This window comes from Corvus hawaiiensis, chromosome 2 (genome assembly GCF_020740725.1).
Source record: "Corvus hawaiiensis isolate bCorHaw1 chromosome 2, bCorHaw1.pri.cur, whole genome shotgun sequence".
Classification (NCBI taxonomy): domain Eukaryota; kingdom Metazoa; phylum Chordata; class Aves; order Passeriformes; family Corvidae; genus Corvus; species Corvus hawaiiensis.
Window position 1 is genome coordinate 119,765,804 of NC_063214.1, and position 14,092 is coordinate 119,779,895.

The following is a 14,092-nucleotide window of genomic DNA, read 5'->3' on the forward strand; positions in this document are numbered from 1 at the left end:
GTTGCACTTGCATCCTTAGCTTTGCAATGCTCAAGGGCTAAAGTTCTACAGAACCCAACAGAAGAGACCAAATGAAGACATCCTCAAGGTATGTACTTCTTCTAGACCTGCAGATTGCTGAGATGTCACTCAGTTAAGGAATCATTTCCCATCTAGTCTGCATGTTTGACCAATATGGTCGTAAAACATTAAAAATTTTAAAAAAGGACACCACCAAATAACCAAACCAAAACAAGCCCAAAAAGCCCCCCCCAAAAATATCAACACCCAACCTTTCGCCTCCAAACCAAAAATTAAAACTAAACCATTAAGAATTACCCATGAAATATTTCCAAACAGAATGAAGTAACTATCTGTTAGTACTATGGTTTAGTTGATATGGGGGTGTTCAGTCAAAGGTTGGGCTCAATGATCTTGGAGGTCTTTTCCAAGCTTAATGACTCCATGAAAAAAAGATTAAGCTATTCATTTGCTTTGGTTTGATGTGTTATTTCTTTTTACTGTAGAGAAAAATGATGTTAATAAGAACCTAATTAAAACATGCAGATAGAAATGTCTTCTACTATTTCCCATTGAAAAAGCACAGAAAATGAAACTTTTATAGAAGATTTTGGGGCAATTCAGTCCTTTTTTATTCCCTCAAAAGTCTTTCTGCTGTGCTCAGCTTGAGGTGGATGGGGCATTAGCACTGCATGCAGAAATAAAAATTGATTTACGCAGTAGCATTCAGGACTTTTGAGTCTCCAAACACTTTCATATTCTATATTCAAAGCTTCCTCCTTGTCCTCTGTAAAAAGGTGAAAAGCTTTTGGACAAAACTGAGGTTTGATGCATTTGTTCCTGTGGCTCTTGGCTTCCCTCAAGCACAGGGGTGGTGGGTCCTGTGGCTGCCCATCAAAACTTCAGTGACAGGCAAGAATGAGCCAGTGATGAAGGGAGGAAAGAGCCACGTTTTAAACTCCTGGTGCCTGCTGATAGTGGAAATGTTCCAACATCTCCCTACATCTACATTTGGCTGATGATCTGGTAAAGTGTCAACCGTCCTTGACTTAATGAGACTTCCTCCTCATCTGTATTCAATGTGCCTGGTAATAGCCATCCTCCTTATGAACTGAGGATGCCTTTGGGCCATATTCAAATAAATTCACTGCAAGTCTCCTGCTGGTTGAAATCAGAGTGGAACCAGGCTGCTGCTTCCCTCAGGAGGCTCAGAGCTGCGGGGAGCCTGGCTCTGTGCCCTGCATCCCGACGGATCTCCAGTGTGTGCAACTGTAAACATGTGCACGGTCCCCTTGGCTTGGGGCTTTATTGGCTTTTCATCTTCCCAGCAGCACTGGATAAACATGGAACAGGGGCTCTGAGGGACTGCCTGTCCTACTCCCATCTAGTCCAGGTAGAAGGAATCTTTTCTTGGATCAGTGCAGCCGGGAGCAGCCGAGCCCATGCTGGATGCACTGATCCGCAGGACCAAGGGGACAGGAAGAGTGCTGATGTGTCTCTGCCAGCACCATTCTAAATGCCGGAAGAGAACCATCAATATCCATGGATCCTGTATGCCTGTATCCTGGCACGTGATATGCTTAGAATCATGGAGTCATTAAGGTGGGAAAAGAGCTCCAAGATCATGGAGTCCCAGCTGTGCCCGATGCCCACCTTGTCCCCAGCCCAGAGCACTGAGTGCCACCTCCAGCCCTTCCTTGGACACCTCCAGGGATGGGCACTCCAAACCTCCCTGGGCAGCCCCTGCCAAGGCCTGACCACCTTTTCCATGGGGAAATTCCTGCTGCTGTCCACCCTGCCCCTCCCCTGGCCCAGCCTGAGGCCGTTCCCTCTCCTCCTGTCCCTGTTCCCTGGCAGCAGAGCCCGACCCCCCCGGCTGCCCCCTCCTGTCAGGGACTTGTGCAGAGCCACAAGGTCCCCCCTGAGCCTCCTTTGCTCCAGCCTGAGCCCCTTTCCCAGCTCCCTCAGCCGCTCCTGGGGCTCCAGCCCCTTCCCAGCTCCCTTCCCTGCCCTGGACACGCTCCAGCCCCTCCAGGGCTCTCCTGCAGGAGCCAGAACTGGGCACAGCCCTCGAGGGGCCTCTCAGTGCCCAGCACAGAGGGACAATCCCTGCCCTGCTCCTGCTGGACACACAATTCCTGATCCAGCCCAGGGGCCAGTGGCCTCTTGCCAACTGGGCACACTGCTGGGCTCGCCACTTCCCCCATTGCACCAAATGCCCACTTGGAAAATATTCATAGAAGTGAAAACAGCAGTTGGCATCAGCATGAGATTTCCAAAGAAAAGCCCTGAAGGTATCAGAACATCAAGGTATCAGTGCGAGCACATCTTGCACAAAACTGTGACTCCATCTTGGTCCCGAGGGCGATAGGAGACTTCACTTCAAAAGATGAAATTAAGAGCTAAAATTCTTCCCTGTCTTCCATCTCCTAGAAATCATACCTCCTGAGAGAGACTCACTCTATTTCACGTTACACTTTTCCTCATACCCCAACCTCAGCTAACCCTTTAATGACTCACAGATAGCAATTAAGTCTCCCTTTTTGTCTCAAATGAGTTAGCAACTCCCTCACTCCTGCCTTTTCTAAGAACCCTTTTATCCTTTATTCCATTACTGTTTCATTTAAATTGTCTGATTAACACAACTGCAGTTTAACTCAGAAGAGTTTTTCCCCTCTCCTTGTTTTCAGGTTGAAACTTGTTTTTCCTAACCAGAACCGAAGAAATTTTGACAGTTTAAATGTTTATCTTTTGGTCATTTATTTTTTTACCCAGGTGAGTTCCACAGCAGTGGTACCAAAGCTATGAAGAGTTAGGAGTTATGAGCAAGGTGAGGTTTTATTACACCAAATAATGTAGTTGAAAAACAAACAAAAGAACCCTGAGCTGCCATTTGGGATAAAAAAGAGTCCAGAGGAGCTTTGTGCAACCTGATTTCCCATTTTCCCAGGTAGCTGAAGGGATGATACCCATCCCTGGCTTGCAGGTGGGCAATAGGTCTCTTCCTGAATCCTTTCATTCAGTAATTAGGGGTAAAAGTCTCCAGACTTTGACATCCAACACACTTTGCCAGCACAGTCAGGTGTGTACGAAGATGAGGTTTAGCTTGAGTTTTCATTTTGGGGGGTGTTTTTTTTTATTCTGAAAATATGAATGGCAAAAAGGTGGGATAAAGGGGCAGCTGGATGGGCAAACTCTGCCAGCACATCTTCCTGAGAAGGCTGAGAAACTCTCCCAGAGAAGGAAGCTTTATTTTGAAAGGAAGGAAAGGTAAGAAGAAGGAAAAAAACCCATACAGCCTGTTCATAATTTTAGTGCTAGACAGGTTATTTTAGGTCACAGCAGTTGCTTAATGGGCTCTCTTGGTTGACTATGAAGCATTCCAGCAGGGAAAAAGAGAGTGCTTTTCACCATTAATTTTCTCTGAGCTTGCCTGAGCCTCCCAAGGGAAAGCTCCCCTCCCTCCCCAGAATGAAAATGCCTTTGCAGGAGCCCAGCACATGCTGCTCACTCTGCTGGGGGGTCATGCAGAGCTCCTCCCTGGGGATGGGGTTGTGCTTTCCAAACTATTCCTCCTTTTTCCACAGCGAGTGTTGTGCTCATTTGTTTCAGGGTTTCAGGACAGAAGGTGCTAGAATGGACACAAAAAAAAGCTCTATAACTATTTTTAGGGTTGACAAGGGCCCTGCAAACTTCCCAGGAGGAATTCAGCATGGGAAAGTTTGGCACAGGACCTCCACACCCTGCAGCACCCTCCCTCTTGGCTCTGCTGTCCCAGGTGAAGGATTTTCCCCTTCACAGGCACCTGATTTTCAGGCCAGATGGTGGGCAAGGGGACAAGTGACAGGGATGACCCTGAGACAGCTGACCAAACACAGCACAGCCACGGTGAGAGGGGACAGATTTTCCTCCTGTTGGAGCAGCCATCTGAGCATAAAATGCAGGCCTGTCTCTGCAAAGTGCTTGTCGGGGGGAAAGCTGCTGCAGGTATTTGTTCTGGTGCTGCTGGGCACACACAGAGAATTTCTAGCCAGTGGTTTTTTAAATGAGTTTTTTATTAATGGGAAATATATGCACATAAAAGACTTTGAAATCTCTGGGACTGAGTGTGAGAGAAACTGATCCCTGCCCTTGCCCATGGGACAGTAATGCCAACACCAATTTCTGACAGCACCTAAACTGAAAAACTTGCTTTGAGTTACATTGGCAAAGTCACTTGTTTTACATTGGAACCATCAAGTTTTCATCCTCTGAGCCTGTCAGAAAGCACAGCCCTCCCCCTCCACAGTTCAAACCTTTGGACTCTTTACTTAATTGGAAGTGAGAAAGATAGGTGTTTCATAAAAGGATAGCACATAGTGGTGAGAGAAATCCACAACACAATGGCAAGAAAAGGTGGAAAACCTGAAGAAATGCTGTCATTAAGGCACCTTGTCATCACAGCAGTAATATGATTTTGGAACATTGCCCAAGCTCAGTCAAGCTACATCTTTGCACCTTTTCTTTGCACCTGAAGTTTCTCATTTCTTTAGGGGCTTCAGTCTCAGTGGGGTAGCAAAATTAACTGATTCAAGAGTTAGGCAGGGAAAGCAGATGTTTCAGGGCTATCTGTAGTGCAATGGATGTTTTGGATGGTGTGGGGAGGGAAGGGAGCATTGCAGCAGGGGCTTGGAAATAACGAGCACATATTGAAACATGTATTGCCATAAATTTTCCTTGCCTGTGGCTGATCCTGCAGATTTTCCCTGAGGAAAACACACTGGGTTCACAAACAGCTTGACAATCATCTCTCCTCCCGCACCCTTCCAGGTGTCATCCTTTCTCCCCATCCCATCCTGCCCTCAATTTTCAGAGTGTTAAAGAAACTCAGTGCAGCTGCCTCTGGATCCTAGGGAACATCTTCCTCCATCTCAGCTGGCATCTCCAGCATCTCCCAGTCCTTCTCACACCCCAGGCTGAGCTCTTGCAGCCTTGGTGCCCACCACCCTGCTTCTGTAGAAGCAGAGAAGTGGGGCCAGGGGCTCCCCTGTGTCCAGGACAAGTCTCAGACCATTCCCAAACATCCTGGAGACAGAAGGACAAACAGCTCAGCTCTGATGGATAAGGGTCAGTCCAGAGGCTGGAAATCAAGCAGCCACCCTGCCTGAAGTGCCTGGCTCGCCTGCCTTGCCCAGAGCTGCAGCTCCCAGCCCTCCTAAGGAAAGCACTCCTGTTTTATTGGAGAGGATAAATAGCTTGGCAGTATTAAAGGCTTCACCTCTATCCCCAGGTGGGGACAGGTCTGCTGGAGCCTCTGTGCACCAGTGTGTCCCACTGCCACCTCTGGCCTGCCTGGTGAGCCACAGAGATGTGCAGGAAAAGTGGGAGCTCACTGGGACTCTGTTGGATTTAAATAAAATTATACCAAAAACACAAGGCAGGAACATTTCTGCTCGTGAAGAGAAGCATTAGAGAGCTGCAAGGCTCTGCTCTGTACCAGATTCTTCACCTCTGTGTAATTGCTCCAACATTAGTAATAATAAAATTATATGCTTCCATAAGAAAATTTAAATCAAATGTAACCTAAATCAATTTGAACTTTAAAACACTGAGCTCATACCACTTGTTCTTCCTATAGAACAAATTATATTTAAGCTCCAGGGTCAGCAGCAAAGGGAAAGCTTAATTAAAGTTGATAGCAGACTATATAATCACACCTGAACCTACATACAAATAGATGAAGAAGCACCAGGAGCCATTTATTTTATTCTGATATCCTTGCCTGGGCTCTAATAAGATTTTCCTTTTAAAATGGCAACAGCTTCAGTTGCATTTCATCTTACACAGTACAGGAGGAATGGATACCTTGGCAATCTGTTCTCTACCAACCACAAAAGCTCGTTCATTAGTCTCTGACACATTGGGCCATAGCTCTTTGCACTTCTAATTAAAATATCATCTCTGAAGGTGAACCCTCTCCAGTATTTGTAAGCAGAATCACCTCAGGTGGAGGAGCCAACACGCTCAGGAACACAGAATTGATGAGGTGCTGCTAAAAATAACTCTGCAGCTACCTTGTCACTTCAAAGAGAGCCAAGACAACACTCCTGAGAGAGGGTGAAGCTCGTTTCAGATTTTATTTGAGGAGGATTTGGGATTGAGCAGCTTGCAACACGCGGGGTGGGTTTGGGATTTGGGCTGCTCTCCCCTGGCCCAGGGCTGGAGTCTGGCACAGCTGGATGTGGTTTTCAGAGCAAACAGGGGGAGTTTCTTCTCTGGAAAGGGATGGGACTGTGGGTTATTTGTGGTCAATGTGGCACTACAGAGCCAGGTGTCCCCTGCTGCTGTGAGTGGCTCATCTGTGATTCCGGTGTGTGCACATCCCCACTCGTGCCCTTGGCCAGGATCATGTGAGAGTGACCATCACAGCCCTTTCACTGCCTGGCATGTGGGGGCAGGGAGCAGGGAAAGATGCTGAAACCACAGCATCAGCTCCTTCCATCCATGTCACTCTCCAGGGTTTGTCTCAGCCCTGTGTGGGCACACAGGCAAATCGGAATTTTTCTGGCCCACCCTTTAGCCAATATTGCCCTATCCAGGAGACAATGTCCTCTGGTTATCTTTATAAATTTTTATTCTATTCTTTCCCCCTCACAGCAAAAAGTTGAGCTCCTTAATCCATTCAGTGGAAGATCACAAGTCAAAGACTTTTAGAGACAAAAGCTCAGGGCAAGGTGAAGGCAGTAATTTACACTGAGTAGAACTAGAAGAGAAGGAAAAGAATTGGATGAAGTCTGAGTGCTAGAAAGTCTCTGCATCAAATCTTAAAGGTATAGCAAGCCCATGATTTCCCTTCACAGCTGTGAACCACTTCTCAAGCCCACATGCACCCAGCAGGTCTCTGGGAGCTGCATTCAGAGCTGTCCCATCCCTCCCAGAGCAAACAGGAGCCCCACAGCCATTCCCATAGGTGGCAAATGGAGATGGTCAGTGTTTGCCTCCTCAGGAACATGCAGAAAACTTTATGCCAGAGAAGACAATGTCATGAAGAATGTGTTTGGCACAAAAATTACTGCTACTAGTTATGATTATTCTCAGTAGGTTTGTTCCAGCATAGCCTGATGTTTAGGGACTTTGCTGGAAAAGATCACCCAGTGGACCCAAAATTTTCGTGCCAGTCTCTCATTTTCAGCTTAAAAACAACCTGGTCTCCTGCCAGTTCAATTAGCAGGCCCAAGATAAATGAGAGTTATCTGCATCTGAGGCTCTGAGGCCAACAAACCATCTCCTGGCATTCCAGGGCATCTCCCTGTTGGTAGCCTCTTTCTCCTGGATTTGGGGTCTAGCAGAGGCTTGTGGGGATTCAGTTGCTAGGTGGGGGCCTTTGAGAGTACCTTCCCAACGCCAGGGCAAATCTCCACCCTTTGGGTGACCTTGGCAACTTCCCTCAGTTTCCAGAAAGCAGCCCAAGCCACCATCTATAGCCACAGCAGGCCAGGATTGGAAAATAAACATTTGCGTTTATGGTTGTGCAGGCTTTTTCCTTATAAAATGAAGTAAGGCAAATTTCAGAATTTCCATTCTCCTGGGAAGCTGCACACCTCTTTTCCCTGAGAGGCAAACAAAGGATTTCCAACACTCACATTAAGAACTGAAAGTGGTTTTGGCCACATCCAGTGATGATCACATGGACAGATTTTCTCTGTGCTGCTTTGTCTGGAAACCAGAGCAGCCAGGACAAGGCTGGACAAGGACTGGGGCTCAGCAGGCTTGGTGAAACCAGCCCTTCCTGAGCCCAGGGTACCAACAACTTTCCTGGAGTTCAGTGAGGGTTCCCAAGCAGCACTTTTTTAGCTGTGCATGCTGGGCCTGACAGAAGCTTGAAATTTTGCCATGCAAATTTAAACAGTGCCCAAGTGACCAGGCAGCTGAACCAGCAGAGCTGGAGCTGGTGCTGACATGGTTGAACTCAGCAGGGAGATTGAGATCCACAGAGCTCAGGGTACATCCCACTCCCCGGGGCAACCTCCAAACACAAACAAAAAGCAGAGTTCTGGAGGAAAACAGCACATTATGTGCAAGAGGATGAAACCATTTCCAACACATGAGATCTGGAGCAGTGTTTGCAGCTCAATAAAGAGCGTTAGCCCGGATCATGTAAGAAAAGAGCAACTCTTGCCCATTACCTAGCAATATATTGACTCGTTTCTTACGTGGTTCCATAACAGAAACTCATCTCCAAAGCCTCCATACTTCCAGTTTTACTTCCCAGTAAAACACACATCTAGTTCTGACAGGACAAAATCCATCTTATTTTTACAGTCACTGAAGTCCCAAAGTCTTTAGTAGGGGTTTACGATGAGAGAAGCAGGCAGGTAAGTGGTTAATAAAGACAGAAAGTGACCCACTTGGGGAAGAAAACCAGCAGAGACCAGGAGTTAAGACACTGGCAAAATCCACCACAACTTTAAATTCACCAAAGTGTGCACAGCTGATGTCTGTGTCAGGTCAGGCTTGACAATACAGCTTCTATCTTTTGCAGTTTTAAGCAAAATTGAAAAATTCAGCATTTAGAAACGGGGGCAGTGCTAAATATTATTGTGACCCCGAGAGTGACACAACGCAGCCTCAAAGATGGCAGAACACTACAGTCAGATGTCTCTGAGCTTTTAATTTAGTCTTATTTGCACTGAAAAGGATGGTACTCCCTGCTGTATAGGCACAGCAACAATTCCTGTACTAAAGGCTCCGGAGCTGCAGACCTCAGAGGGGAGAAGCTGCTGGTAAAGTTTTTGTTGGCACTTCTACAAGACATTGTCAGGAGCATAACCAAATAACTCAGGAGCCTGAGTGCTTTATAGGCCCCCCCCAACACCACTGGGGAAGGGAGAGCTGCAGGGATTAGATGATTTCTCCAAAGTCGTTCTGGAGACACGAGATTTCAGCCTTCATTGCTTTGCACAAAGGGCTTGATTTGGCTCAGCCTGAACCCAGTGGCAGGTTGCCCAAAAAAGTTGTAGCTCAAAGAATATCAGGATCTTGGAATGGTTTGAGTTGGAAGGGACCATAAAGATCATCTCTTAAAGATCAGCCTGGCCTTGGACACTTCCAGGGATGAGGCAGCCACGGCTTCTCTGGCACGTCTGTGCCAGTAGTTGCTTAATAAATGAGGAGAAGACCAGAGGAAAGAGCCTTAAGCTGAGACAGGGGAAATTCAGATCACATATTAGAATCAAAAAACTCACCATTAGGGTGGCCAGGCATGGAAATAAGTTGCCCAGGGAGGCGGTGGAGTTACCATCCCTGGAGGTGTTTAAGAGGCATCAGGATCAGGTGTTGGGTGATGTGATTTAGTGGTTTAGGGGTTACAGTGTCAGTGCTGGGTTAACAGCTCGACTTCATCATCCTAAAGGTCTCTTCCAACTTTAATGGTTTTATGATTCCATTTCTAGGAGAATTGAAATGGGGGAGAGGAGAGGAGAGGAGAGGAGAGGAGAGGAGAGGAGAGGAGAGGAGAGGAGAGGAGAGGAGAGGAGAGGAGAGGAGAGGAGAGGAGAGGAGAGGAGAGGAGAGGAGAGGAGAGGAGAGGAGAGGAGAGGAGAGGAGAGGAGAGGAGAGGAGAGGAGAGGAGAGGAGAGGAGAGGAGAGGAGAGGACTGCAAGGGGCTCCCTTTGCAGACCTGGGGAAGCCTGTTCTGTCAGGGAGGGTGGATGTCCCCTCTGCCATGTCAGTTTTCCAGAGCACAGCTGGGGATTCCTGAAGTTCCCCGTGCCAGTTCTCAGGACTCTTCTTGCTGTCTGACAGTGACATGATCTTGGCCAGCCCTGGCTGACACATTACAGCCATTCACCTTGGCTTTTCACATACAGAATGCTCCAAGTATTTTCCAGATATGACCATAATGTGAGGTCCCAAAAGCCAGGTGGGGTTTTGTCCTTCATGTGCAGACATTTGCTGCTTCATCTCACCATGACCCCTGTGCAGAGAAGCTCAGGGATCTTTGTGGAACACTTGGGCACTGTCTGACAGCATCTGTGAAATGAAATTAGAATCAGGAAATCTCCAGGGAGACAATGAATAATTTCATGTTCATTTCAGCCTCTGAACAGTGAATTTGAAATAAAATACAGGTAGTAGAGAAGAAAAATGTCCCTTTTCCTATGATAGGAGTGGGCTGGGGGAGGGGGGACAGAGGGTGGTGGAGTCAAAACCTGTGTCATAACACATTCCATCATGGAAGAGCAAGAACCATTAATACTGCAGGGGTATCTAATTCTGGCCTTTCTCCACTTCAGATGGCTGCCTTTGCAACCCAGTTATTTTTGATGTGCTTTATAGTGTGCAGAAAGTTTCTGATGGGTTCCTAAGCAATGACCTTGCCTGAAAAGATCATTGATGGCATTTTAATGACTTTCAGATAACTTTTTTATAGCTGAGGTTTCCAACCAGCAGGGTAGTCTTGGGTCCACACCTAAATATATTCTGTCTGAAGAAGTGTCATTTTAAAAAAGCAGTGAAGGATGCCAATTACATCTCAGCATTCCCCAGAGTGCTGGAAAATATCAATACATATATATACATTTGTTAAAAAAAAAAAAAATCTCAACAAAACATCAACAAAGTATGTTACTCTGGGGAACAACTTGCAAGCCTGACTTATTTATAAAAATTGAAATATTTTCTAGGAAAAGGTTGATATTTATCCCTCTTTTTTTGCTATAGTATTTACTACATGATTTCTACAGACATTATTTGCCTTATGGAGGTAATTTTTTATGCTGTCTGAATATATTCAGAACATTCAGTATATGAACATAACCAGAATATATTGTGAACATATTCAGGATACATTCAGTAGGTTTTTACTGCAGGACACTTTTATCCCAGTACTTTTCATTATCAAAATAACATTTTCACATATACAGAAAACATCCCAGCATTTTCAACAATTGGTCACATCAGAAGATTTCAGGTATAACTTAATTCTTCAAACAGCTGAGCAATCCCCTTAGAAGAAAATTTAAAGGACAAACACAGAAATTTCTTTGACACATGCAGCCAAATGCCTTCCAGTTGCAGAGACAAATCTGTATTTATGATGGATTTCCAGCATTAAAATGTCCCTGGCTGGCAGAGATGGGCTGGGCTGTGCTGGGTTTTCCTGGGCACTCAGCTCCAGGGATGGTGGATGGGACAGTGGTGCCAACCTGCTGCTGGTGGCACTGGCTGGTCCCTGCTGGGGATGCTCCAGGAGCAGTGGCTGATGCCACCCTGCACACAGAGGAGCAGAGGGGCTGATGGCTGTGGTGGGGAACTCACTGAAGTCATGGAAATGCTGCTGCAGGCTGCTACAGCCACGTGCTTTGGGGCTTTTATTCTTTTTTAAATGCAAAAAACATTTTAAAGGTTACCATCTCTGTGACATTTCCATGTCTGTATTCTTGCTGGTGGTGGTGCAGCTGAGAAATTGGAGCCAAAGTGTGATTCGAATAACTGTTCTCTGAAGTCCTCATGTTTTCTCTTCTTGGCTTCCTCTGAGAGCTGGGCAGTGCTCCTGGGGCTGCTCAGAAGTGCTACAGGATGCTGAACTCTATGGGATGCTGAATTGGACCCCTCACAACCCAGAGAGCATCTGTCAAATGGCAAAAACCAGCTCCCAACAAAGAGAAGAGCAAACAAAAATCAGAGTGTTAGGTACAGCTTTTAAACCCCTGTGATCATGAGAGAACACCCCATGAGGCTATTCCACGTTTTATGAAACCTTTAATAATTGTCATTACACTTTGGAGGGGGCTGCTCACAGCTGTTCTGTCCCAAATTTAGCTTCCAAAGAAGCTGTAATTCCTGCAAGAAAGCTTCCCCTGAACAGCTCCTGCAGAGAGAGATCCCTGTCTCCCTTCCCTGTGACCCATAAAATGGGAGCTTGGGCTACAGGCCCAGTCCCCAGCTGGTAAAACTGAACACCACTTCTTTTCCAGCTGAGGACAATTCATTGATTTACACTATGAATAAATCCAGTCCTCTCCTTTTATTTTACTTTTTTTTTTAGGGAAACAGAAATATTTTTGTTTCTCTGTACAACACACACTCTTTTAAGTTACAGGCACCTGTGTATGCACACACGTTCAAATGTATGTGTGCTTGCAATACAGACAGCAAGGCTTCGGGTCAAACACAGCTATTAGGTAATATATTAATTTATACATAAACATAATTGAGGTGAAGGGCACGGGGAGTAACTTTTGTTAGACCAAAGGCTGGAAAAACAGAGAGGTTTCAAGGCAGAGGAGTTTTTTTCAGGTCATTTTCAGGGCTCATGTACCCCCACACTTGTCTTTCTTCCCTTTTTTATGTTAGGTAAGCTAAAAATAATTGTATTTGTACCCCCCAACCCTTGTTTCATCTCATAGCCTGAACCCATCCTGGTTACCCAGGACTAAGCACAAATTGTTGCTTTCTCCTGGACACATCACAGACCTGACACAGCCCCCATTTCCTCTCTTTTTTACCTTTCTGGGGTTGTGTTTGGGTTGTTTGTCCTCCCACAATCCCAGAAGCTGCAAGGCACAGCACAGCTCCTCTGCCTGGGGACTGTCTGGGGCCTGAGATCTGCTAATTTCTGTGGTGACTGAGGAGAGAAGGGTTAATTAAATCTGTCCATCAGTAGGTGAAAACCTTCCCTGTTTTTTTTTATAATGGGAAGATACACAAGTAATTGCCTTTCCATGTGTCACCTCCTGTATCAGGGCTGCTGGCAGGCACAGGGCAAGGAGGAATTGTCCTCTGGGAGTCAGAGAGAAAAGGGGAGGAAATTTGGGGGATTTGTCCAGTTTGGAAAAGCATCTGGGAACAGCCTGGGAGAAATTCATCAGCTCTGCAAGATGAAGATCAGAAACTGAAGCCTTTTTCCTTCTCTAAGAGCTGGCTAAAAGTAAACCAGATTCTGCTGCAATGAATTATTAAAAGCAGTTCATTTAACATCACTGTGATTTGGCTGGGGTACAGACAGGGCAAAGTGGTTTCCCGAATCTTATTGACTTCCCTAAGTGTCCTATTAGAGGACAAAAATGTGAGTTTGTCAGCAAAAAGGTCTGCTGGACAAAAGAACACAGAGGAAAATGCTCTTTGGAGGAAGAAGAGAGTTAAATTGGAGCTCCTGGCAAACAAACAAACAAACAAACAAAAATTTAAAAACTGCAATATTTTATTTTTGAGTGGCTCAGTAGATAAAAGTGTTCTCTGATATTTGTGTCATACATCAGATTCTCCCTCTCCTTTGCCCTCTTCTGCCCTGGTCAGTATTTTAATGAGTCCTATTTGACCATCTGACTTAACAGCTGACTGGGCAGTAACATGCATGGCAGAATTCAGGGAATCACAGAATGGTTCTGGTTGGGAGTGACCATAAATATCATCCAGTTCCACCCCCTGCCATGGGCAAGGACACCTCCCACTAGACCAGGTTGCTTTGAGTCCCATCCAACCTGACCTTCAATGTTTCCAGGGATGGGGCATTCACCACCTCTCTGTTCCAGTGTTTCACCCCGCTCATCATAAAAAATTTCTTCCTTTTATCTAATCTAAATCTTCCCTGAGTTTGAAACCATTGCCCCTTGTCCTATTGCAACAGGATCTGCTAAAATGCTGCTCTGATTCTTCTGAGTTCTTCCAGCAGAATTTTTACTTTCTCCAGTTGTTCCTCTGTGTAGTTCAATTTCTCACAGCCTTATTAGCTTTGTCAGCAGGGCTCTTCACTTCTGGGTTTTGCAGCCACGAGTCCCAGATCACTGCACAAAACCAGGGTGTGCCTAAAACCCAGGCTGTGAAGTTCACTCTCCAAGGCAAATCTCCCGATAATTCAGGATGGCCAGAACATCTTGGAATGGATCTCACATAAAAATGTGCAGGTAACTCACGCTCCTAAGTGCTTTAATAAATGGATAATGATGCAGAAAGGCTTTAGGGCTCCTCTTTTCTCTCCTTCCCTTTTTCTGTGCTTTAATACATGACAGAAAATAATAACTATCTCTGAAACAATTGGTTAGAGAGAAAAAAAAAAACCCTGTAAATACACTTTACCAACTGAACTGTTTAATAAAGAAAATTTAAATAC